Source organism: Mirounga angustirostris, unplaced genomic scaffold (assembly GCF_029215605.1).
Source record: "Mirounga angustirostris isolate CCGP_5_RB_7025 unplaced genomic scaffold, mMirAng1.0.hap1 SCAF_3, whole genome shotgun sequence".
In the NCBI taxonomy this organism is placed as follows: domain Eukaryota; kingdom Metazoa; phylum Chordata; class Mammalia; order Carnivora; family Phocidae; genus Mirounga; species Mirounga angustirostris.
This window is the reverse complement of record NW_026991711.1, coordinates 70,694,818-70,705,428: the sequence shown is the minus strand read 5'-3', so window position 1 is coordinate 70,705,428 and position 10,611 is coordinate 70,694,818. Positions and strand designations below refer to the sequence as shown.

Below are 10,611 nucleotides of genomic sequence, written 5' to 3'. Positions count from 1 at the left end.
TCATAAATAACCCCTCCAACACTACACAATTAGACAAGACAATCATTGGCTCCAAGGGGGGGGGGGGCAAAGATGTACAAGAGCAGACACGTAATTATAGTACATTGTGAACGATATTCACCTCGTTAAAATAATGCAAATACTGATAGGTGATTTAATCAGACACTGCGATATCTCCCTAATTCATAATATTCCACGAGGCACATATTTTTCACATTTTAACACCTTGGAAATCAAACTGAATCTCGTGGCTAACGTGATAAGAAGGTGTTGGATCATAGTGTAATTGAAAGCACTTTCGTTCTTTTGTAGTGACTCACAAATAACGCTACACCGTATAATGGATGGCAGCGAAGATGGGAAGAAATATAGGACTTGTGTCGGGAAGTGGAGGAGTGTGAGTACCTGTGTCCGGGGGGAGAAGGAAAAAGCGAAACCCTCGTCTTCCACAGCAATGTCAGTAATGAGTTCTAAAACTAACAAAGATACAGCTTTATAAGCCTATTATCCGGAATAATGGCTGCAAGTACCCGGAGTACAACTAAAATCATAGACAGCTGGTGGCTCCCGCAATCAATAAATGGAGATAAGAATGGACAGGCCAGGAGGCTACTGTCTCCTGATTTCTTCTGAAGTCTTGTGAACATGTGAATTTGTAAACTATACATATATATACATACGTATTGAAAGTGAAGATAATATGTACAGAAATAAAAGTAATAAAACGAAGCTCTCCATTTCAAGCCTCCCTGGGGCAGAGGTTTTCTAGACTGTGACAATCCAGAGGGATCTTTACGGTCTCCCTTTCAGGACAAGGGGTCTAAGCCATCCCGTGCTGTGATCCGGGCTGGTCCTCAGCGGCCGGGCTCCTGGGGGGCGCGCACCTTGCTTCTCGGGCCACCTCTGGCCTCCGGTCGTAGGAAACTTCGGCTGCCGGATTTTCCACTCTCAGGAGATGAGCTAGCTGGCCCCGGGGGGGGGGGGGGAGTGGAAACCGCGGCGCACACGACACATTTTTCAAACGCCCTCGTGTTGTTACCCCGAGCCCTCCAGAAGGAGAAAGGAAGCTGGCGGTTTTGGCAGGTGTGGAAGCCCTTTCCCACAGACATCTGTCAGTGGTTCTGGAAGCCCAGCCCCCCTCCCCCTCTTTACAGAGGAAGAGCCCTGGATTCCCGAGGAGCTGAGGCATCCGTTCCGCCGGCGCGTTCCCGCTGCTTGGCCCCCTGGCAGGAGAGGGTGAGAAAGCCAGAGAAAGAAGGACCCGTCCTGGGAAAGCGAGATCCGCTCGGGCTACGCGTGTCAGACCTACGCGGGCATGTCTTTGGGCAGAGGGGCGCCCAGCTGCACCCCCAGGACGGTCGGGCACCACGGGAACTCTGCACGAGGGAGAACACACACCCACAGTTCTGCCCCGGGGGGGCTGCCCTTGGGAATAAGCACTTAGGGGGCGCAAGGCGGTGGGAGAGGCGCTCGGGACCACCGGCTCCGAGCCCCCCCCAACCACGATCGCACCCCCCACCCCGCCCGCTCCGAGCTGCCCCCGCCGCGCCGCGTGTGCGGGTGGGAACAATTCCGCACTGGTAGGTAAAACAGCCACAGCCCCGGCCCCTCCCCGGGGTCCCCCCACCCCACCTCCCCACCGTCCTGCAGCCGAATTGGAACCTACGGCCCAGCAGGGGGCCCCCAGGAGCTGGCTCTGGAACTCAGGCTCTGATTGGTCAGGCCCGCTTGTTAACTGTTTTAAATATCATTCCCTGTCCCTGGATCTATCAGCGAGAGGCCAGAAAGCAGACTTCCTGCAGAAACCCCTCCACCTTCCTCTCCCTCGCCCAGAGTTTGCCAGTTTAGAACACGAAGGGAGTGTCTCTGGCAGCAGAATGTCTTTTTTCTATGTGCGAGAAGAGAAGCCCTTTTCTCATTCCCTTGGGGACCCTGGTGCTCCAGACTGCAAGGAAATTTTCCTCTGTGCCTCTTCCTTTTACTTCCCTAACTTGTTTATCCTGATGAAATTAGGTTAAAATGGCCAGGGAGAGCATCCTAAAGGGGGAAAATAGAGTTACTATAGGCAGACGTGCAGCCTCGGGGCCATGTGCTGACCGGGAGAAACAGCCAGGGCCTGGATGATGTGCACACCCCCCGCTTGCTGGAGGCTTCTGGATACCCACATTCTCTAATCCTGGCTGCCAGAGGCCCTCTTTCCCTCTGCCTTCCCACCGTTCTGGCTTTCCAGCCCCTGCAGGAGAGAGGGATCCCGTGGGCCCTGTGTAGGGCCCTAGCCACAGACGGGCTCTAAGGATATTTTGGTTCCTCTTATATAGCCATGGGGAGGGGACTTCTGTTTCCCCAGGGCAGGAAGTTGAACCGGTCTCTTACCCTTTGGTGGAGGCAGGTTCCACTGTCACCAACGCAGTCAAAGAAGAGGCCCAGGGCTCTCCCGGCTCAGTGAGGGCCCTAGCGCAAGGGTGCCCCACAAACAGCCTTTGGCACTCATGGGTCTGCATCATGATCTGGAAGCAGTGCGGTCTATTGCATCTACCTCTGCTGAAAACATTTTCATCTTTCAAAATTGTAAGACTCAGGACAATTGAGCAAATGGTCTTTTTGGCTTTTGTTTCTGTTTTGCTTGTTTTGTTTGTTTTTACATGAAATCAAAGGCAGGCTGTAGAGTGGAAAGGGTCAGCCCAGGAAGGACACAGAGTAAGTCCTTAATCCCTCTGGCTGTCATCTCTTCTTGAAATGAGAAAAATACTTACTGACTGCCTACCTCAAAGAGTTGCCATGAGTAGCAAATTTAATCCAGCTGCAAAATGCTTTTAAAAGTATATAAAGGAGCCATGTGAATTTAAGCGATACTGGTTTTTCTATTTTATTCCAGCAAATTCATGACCGTGTATAGGGAACACAGGGTGTCACACACTTAGCAAAGCTTGCCTCTGCACCCAGCCTCGGTTCCCCTCTGGTCCACACCCCACGTGAGGTCCTTCCCTCCCCAGATACCCCACTCTGAGATATCCTCACCAGATCACCACTATGCTCCCACTGGGTGCTCAGAACAGGGTCTCCCCGGGGCAGGGGTGCGTGTCTGTGAGGCCTTTTTCCCAAGGGTACAGCTTCATTGTGTCAAGGATCCCACCATCCTGCTGCAGCTCAGCTGGGGGTTCTGGGCCGGAGGAGGGGTTAAGACCAGATGACCAGGGGCAGAACTGGTGTAAAGAAGCACATGTTTAACCTAGAAGAGAGGCCATCAGGTTAAGAAGCCCTGGGAGAAGTCTGGAAAGGCCTGCCGTAGTAGAAAAAAGATTAAAGTATTTTGTACAGCTTTAAGAGGTAGAATCGGGTGGGCCCTGTGCTAGGATTTAAGAGGTCAGTTTTTTTGTTAAGCCATCTTAATCATTTTTAAGTGTACAATTCAGTACTGTTAAATATATTCACATTGTTACACGACAGATCTCTAGAGCTTTTTTGTCTTGCAGAACTGAAACTCTATACCCATTAAACACGAATTTCTAGGGCACCTGGGTGGCTCAGTCGGTTAGGCCCTTGGCTCAGGTCAGGATCTCAGGGTCCTGGGATCGAGTCCCGCATCAGGCTCCTTGCTCAGCGGGGAGTCTGCTTCTCCCTCTGCCTCTGCCTCTCTCCCCTGCTTGTGCTCGCTCTCTTGCTCACGCTCTCTCTCTCTCAAATAAAATAAATACAATCTTTACAAAAAATAAATAAACACGAATTTCCCCTGCCCCCCAGCCCTTGGCAACCACCTTTTTACTTTCTATCATTTTAACTCTTTTAGACACCTCATGTGAGGGGAATCACACCATATCTGTCCTTTTGTGACTGACTTCTTTCACTAAGCATAATGTGCTTCACTTCCATCCATGTTGTAGCATGTGACAGAATTTCCTTCTTTTTTAAGGCTGCATAATATTTCATTGTATGTATATACCACATTTTATTTCATTTGTTCATTGACATGTGGGTCATTTCCACATGTCAGTTATTGTGAATGATGGTCTAATGAACATAAATGTACAACTATCTCTCTGAAATCCTGCTTTGAATTCTTTTGGATATATACCCAGAAGTGGGATTGCTAGATCATATGGTAATTTTATTTTTAATTTTTTTAGGAACTTCCATACTGTTTTCCATATGGCTGCATCATTTTACATTCATACCAACAGTGCATGAGAGTTCCGATTTTTCTGCATCCTTGCCAACAATTGTTATTTTCTTTTCTTTTGATAGTGGTCATCCTAATGGGCATGAGGTGATACCTCATGGTAATTTTGATTTACATATTTCTGATGATTAGTGATATTGAGCATGTTTTTATATGCTTCTTGCCATCTGAATATCTTCTTTGGAGAATAGCCTATTCAGGTCCTTTGCCCATTTTTTAATTGGGTTATTTGGGTTTTTTGTTGTTGATTTATAGAAGTTCCTTTATATGTTCTGGTTATTAGCCTCTTATCACATATATGATTTGCCAATATTCTCTCCCATTCCACAGGTTGCTTTTTCACTCTGTTGATTGTTTCCTTTGATGCATAGAAGTTTTTTAAGCTTAATGTAATCTCATTTGTCGCTTTTTGTTTTTTGTTGCCTAAGAAGACATATTTTTAAAGATGGGTTTTTTTTCTTAAAGATTTTATTTATTTATTTGACAGAGAGATAAAGAGAGAGCACAGGTAGGCAGAGAGGCAGGCAGAGGGAGAAGCAGGCAGAGGGAGAAGCAGGCTCTCCACTGAGCAGGGAGCCCGACACAGGGCTCGATCCCAGGACGCTGGGATCATGACCTGAACTAAAGGCAGCCACTTAACTGACTGAGCCACACAGGCACCCCTTAAAGATGTTTTTTAAGTTATTTACAGGGTAAAAGATTTCAAAAGAGAAAGGGGGTTGGGTAGAGAGAGACAGCAACAGAGATGTACATATACATATAAACATACCTAGATATATATTCATATACATATGCACATAAAATTCTCCTGTCTACCCGATACCCAGTCTCACAGTTTTCTTTCCCAGGGGCAAGCACAGTTGCCATTATCTTTCCAGATAAAACCTAAACATATATTCATGTGTATCTTTCTTTTTGATTATATAAATGTGACATGTATTATTGAACCACTTTCTTTTTCTCACAAATCAACATGGCCAGGGGCAGAAGAACCAATGTAAAAAAAAGAACCAATGTAAAGACTTCCCTGTCAGTATGTGAAAATAGTTGATTTTTTTTAACAGCTGCCTGATATTCCACCCAACAGATACTCCATAATTTGTTTAATCAGTCCCCCGGTTAAACATTTAAATGATATCCAGCCCTTTGCTGTAATGAATATCTTTGCACACGCGTCTTTGAGCCTGTGTGGACTGTATCTGTAGAATAAATTGTTAACAGTGGAATGGCTGGTCAAAGGCTCCGTGCATTTTCGATTTTGATAGATATAGCCAGACAGAGGGTTGATTTTACCCCAAAGTGAGAAGGGATTTTGTCAACCGAAACTGCCCAAAGTGCTGTGTGCTACTTTAGGAGGTTGTGAGTGTCCAAAAAAAATCAAGACCAGGTTACACATCAGCTTGTCACGAACACCACTGGATATTTCCAAGCATTGTAAACTCATTGACCACAAAATTCCTTCCAACACCGATATGGTAGCTTTCTAGTAATAGGAATAGCCCAAGAGACGTGACCAAATTTTGCTGCATACTGTTCGATGGTAAAGCAAGATGTTGGCTTGATGTCGGCGCTGGGAGATGCATGAAGGATGCACGTTAATGCAACACATGGCAAATGAGGTCCTTGAGTGGAGCAATGCTCTAAATGAAGGGCTCCCTGTGGTATTGTCCCTGAGCAAGTGGTTAGAAAGGATACTCGGAGGAGCTCCTTCTTGTCCTTTTTATCCATCCTCACTCCCACTGGGCACATCCAGAACTCCACATGTGGAAAAGCGCTCTTTCGCAGAGGTGGCCAAGCAGAGAGTACTGTTCCGTTGACAGCCTTAGGTCGGGGTGCTCAAAAGCTGGGCCATGACCCACTGGTGTGCTGTAAGGCGATGCAAGGCGTGCGGTTACTGCTCTTGCTAATTGAAGAACCAAGGTTTCTCGGGGATGGCAAGTTCCCTGCCTTCCATCCACTCATTTAATTTCCAGCAGTTGATCTTTTGGAAAGCTCTTTCCTGTAGACACAGAACTGAAATCTGTTCCCTTATGGTTTTAGTCCTTCCCTTTGGAGCCCACTAAATACAAAACTTTTCTTCTTCTACATCCAGACCTCAGATATCGGAGAACAGCCCGCAGAGGTGCACTCCGTCCTCCCTTCTTGGGGTTCCTTCCCCTCGTCTTCCAACCATTTCTTATGTGTCATGTTTTCCAGATGGCCACTGTCTTAATTGCTCTTTTTGAACACCTCCCAAGCAGTCAAAGGCCTCCGACAGTGTGCTTCCCAGAACTGGGCCTGGTCCTGGCCAGGGAAGGGTACGACGGAATCATTTCCTTGGTTTTCTACACTTTAACAGTGGAGCCTAAAATCAGCATGCCAGGGATCTTTGCTTTGGCCTGTCATACATGCCTTTCCACTTTGGGGGGTAAAAGGACCCTGATTTCCCATTAAGGAATTAACCCTTTCCCCATTCTGAGAAGTCCTGAGGGCCTGTCAATCAAGGATTCTCCCCCCACCCCTCCTACTAGGAGGATACTGGCGCACAGAACCCAATCCGGGCCACTGAGACCCGTTCCTAGGGTTTGGCGCCTTTGAGAGAATAACAGAAAACACTGCAACTTAGAAGTTCTGATGGGGGAACATTTCATTCCTGCTAACAGCCTTCCTTCTTCCTGAGGCCTGGCTCTTCAGCCTCCAACAACCACTACTCTAGACCTTTCCAAAGTCCTTTCCAATTAAGTGCATCAGAATCTTTCTGATTGCTTACCGCCGAAGAACTCTGACACCATCAGATTACCTTGTCCTGCCCCAGTTCCGGTGGGGGCCTCACTGTGGGCGACGCTCCGAAATCTGTTTCATAGGCTGTTTCTATTCAGGACACCCTGACACCAAATGAGTGCGTTTTTTTCCCCCCAACACCAAACAGTTCTCCAACTCTCTGGACACCAATTAAGTGTTCTATAATTTAATTCTGACACCGTATCTCCAGAATTAATACGGAGCCCCCAACTTAAGGTTTCAGTCCCAAAAAGCTGCCCCCATGTCAGCTACCAATTGCATGTCCTGGGGGCCTCCCAGCGGCTGTAAAGTTGGGGGTTCCCGCGACTCCCTCCTCAGGTTCGAGAATTTTCTATAACAGCTCACAGAACTCAGGGAGACGGTTTATTGTGAAGGGCATTATAAAGGATACAAATGAATGGTCAAATGGAAGAGATTCATAGAGCAGGGTATTGGGTGGAGGGAGGGCAGGGCTGTGGAGCTTCCACACTTCTCTGGGCAGGCCCCCCTCCCACACCTTGATGTGTTCACTGATCAGGAAGCTCTCCGAACTGCATCATTTATGGAGGTGGCATTACATAAGGATGATTGATTAAATCATTGGCCATTGGTGATTACTTCCATCTCTAGTCCCTCTCCCCTCCCAGGTCAGGGGATTGAACTGAAAGTTCTAACCCTCTTATCACAGAGTTGGTTCCTTGGGCAAACAGCTCCCAGCCTGAAGCGATGAAGTCACTTCTTCAGCATAAACTCAGGTGTGGTCGAAAGGGGCTTGTTATGAATAACAAAAGAAACTCCTCTCCCATCATTCAAGAAATTCCAAGGGTTTAAGAAGATCTTGTACCAAGAACCAGGCATGAAGACATTTCTTTTTAGATCACACTTTCACAGAGGGCTGCTAGTTTTGTCCTTGGAGAGTCGCTTTGGGACAAAAACAGCCTTTGAGGATCCTCTGATCTCTCTTATTTGTTCCCTTATATCAAAAGATAACCGACTGCATGTTGATTTGGTTATTTTACCATCGAGGTCCGTCCGGTCCAGTCTTTGGCAAAAATGTGAAGCAGCTATTTATAGCCCCTGTGTATTGGCCACTCACTCCGTGCCACCTCTCAGGAAACTCAGCATTCACAGAGGTTTCCCAGATGGCCAATAAGTCACGGCCCTGAGGTTCAAACCCAAATCTCCCTCTGAAGCCAGGGAGAGAGAAGAGATTCCCTTAGGATTCACAGCCCATGAGTGAGTGACTGGGGGGAGAAGGTGTGTGTCCAACTGTTCCTGAAGACGTGGGACAAAAGGGGTAAAGAAGCTCATGGAGCCGGCCCCAGGCTGCAGGAGGTCCTAGACCCCACGTACTCATTAACAGCGTGGTACAGGTAGAAAAGAAAAAATGGAATCACCGAGTGTTGAGGTGCAGGTTGAAGGCATCAGATTACCAGTAAGACAAAGACCTGGGTGGGGAAGGCTGCTCCCAGCTAGGTTTCCATCAGCATCCTGAGCACCAGGCATCAACACAGTGATGCGCCCCACATGCTAGCGTCCACGTCTCACCGCACCCTCTTTCCGATTCAGAGGTTGTAGGAAAGAACCCCCCTTGCTTTCTCACTGTGCCTCCTCACCCTAGCTCCCCACCACGCTCCAACAGAGACTGCTCTTCGGGAGGGAATTAACAGCCTAAGGAATCCGACATGCCCAGAGAAAAGACAAACACTGTGGGAAAATGTAAGTTATATTAAGATAAATTTAGATATGGCTTTTACTGGAGTTTTTTTTTTCTCACCCAGATTTGGTAGTTTTAAGATCCTAATTTTATAACCTCGGTCATGGGGAGAACCTCGACTCATTCCTGTCACTTTAAACAGCCTTTTATAGCCTCAGCATCTAGAGTACATTTCCTCTTCTTTTTCAACATATCACATTTCTTGGCAGAACCATCTAGCAGAAAGCACCAAAATTTTTATAATGAGGATAAAATCAAAATTTCACACATCAGATTTGTCTTGTAGATTGTTTCTTCCTGCTACATCTTTCCCTCTTTTAACTTTATTTTAGTAGCCAACAATTTTAAATTTGATCTCGGCATTGTTCAATCATCTTATAGATTTTTGTTGCCAAAGGGCATTTGCTCTTTGCTCAGACTTTAAAGTTGCTACACTGAAAGACTTTGCCAGTGTAATCACTCAGGAGCTCGGTTGTACTCAGGCAGTTGTCACCTCCCACTCGAATTCCGGGGGTGAGCTCCGCAATGGCCTCCCCACTCTTCCGGTCCCAGTTTAACTTGGCTTCTCGCTAAGATTTTTCCTTTTTAAAATGTGTGCTGTGCTCTTGATTCCAATGTAAAGGTTGTTTGTGATTGCCTTTAGGAGTCAAGATCGAGTTCAAACCCAAAATACTGCAGGAGCCACAGAAGGACCCTCTCACTTAACTACCCCACCAGGCCAGGAGGCCCAAGAGGCCTTTGCCTCTTCAGCTGAGTCACCATGGTCCCCCAACCGTGCTTTTTCCCCCTGAAAATGCTCTCCCGGCTCTGCTCAGTGACTAACTCCATCACGAATGTGACCCAGTTTGTTTGGCAAGATGTGATTTTTTTTTTTACTCACGCTGCTTTTCCTGGTCACGACTCTCTCTCTCTCTCTCTCATTCTCTCTCTCTCTCGCAGGCATTCAGCGACTCCCTCTCGGCACCCGGCTGGCCCTGCTGCCCAGCTGGATGGATGGCTTTCTCCCCAGCTGTTCCCTTTGCTGCCCGCCCTCCTGTCTCCAGCAAATCCATATTCCATTTGCTTTTCTGCAGCCTTTTGATACCTCCAGAGTCTCCTTAAAATAGATAAACACTAATCTCCAAGGGAAGTTGCAGGGCAGAGCCCACAGATTTGTACCAGCTCAATAATCTGCTCTAGAAGGCAGCTGGAGGAAAAGCAGAACAACGGGAGTCACTATGTACAGGGCTTTTCATCATTTACAGAGCACTTTTTTTTTTTTTTTTAGAGATTTTATTTATTTATCTGAGAGAGAGAATGGGAGACAGAGAGCATGAGAGGGGGAGGATCAGAGGGAGAAGCAGACTCCCCGCTGAGCAGGGAGCCCGATGTGGGACTCGATCCCAAGACTCCAGGATCATGACCTGAGCCGAAGGCAGTTGCTTAGCCAACTGAGCCACCCAGGCGCCCTACAGAGCACTTTTAACTCACGTAGTGTCATTTAATAATATATGTGATCACCGATGGCGCAGGTATAAGTGGTCCTTCCATTTTTCAGGGAGGAAACCAGGGCTCAGAGAGATGAAGGACTTGTCTATACAGTAAGGGAGACGACCAGCACTTGAACCTGCCCTTTTTAAAAACTGCTGTATAATTTACATTCAACAAAATGTGCAGATCATCATTGTCATTTGCTGAATTTTGACAAATGTATATGCATGTGTAACTACCTCCCAAAAAGGATACAGAACATCTCCACGGGCGCCTGAGTGGCTCAGTCGGTTAAGCGTCCAACTGTTGATTTCAGCTCAGGGTCGTGAGTTCAGCTTCAAGCCCCACGTTGGACTCTGGGCTGGGTGTGGAGCCTACCTTGAAACAAAACAAAACATTTCTATCACCCAGAAAATCCCCTCAGGTCCTTTCCCAGAAAACCCTCAACGGCTTTCTGATCTCGGCACCAGAGATTAGTTTGCCTTGA

General features: G+C 47.2%; 1 long non-coding RNA gene across 1 annotated transcript in view; it reads right to left on the bottom strand.

Moving 5' to 3' along the window:
- Positions 1-1,618: 1,618 nt before the first annotated feature.
- LOC123839617 (uncharacterized) overlaps positions 1,619-10,611 on the bottom strand; it is a 51,990-nt gene continuing 42,997 nt past the window's right edge. Inside the window, exon 6 of the long non-coding RNA XR_010410057.1 lies at positions 1,619-10,498. This is a non-coding gene — a long non-coding RNA (uncharacterized LOC123839617). The remainder of the gene's footprint in view (positions 10,499-10,611) is intronic.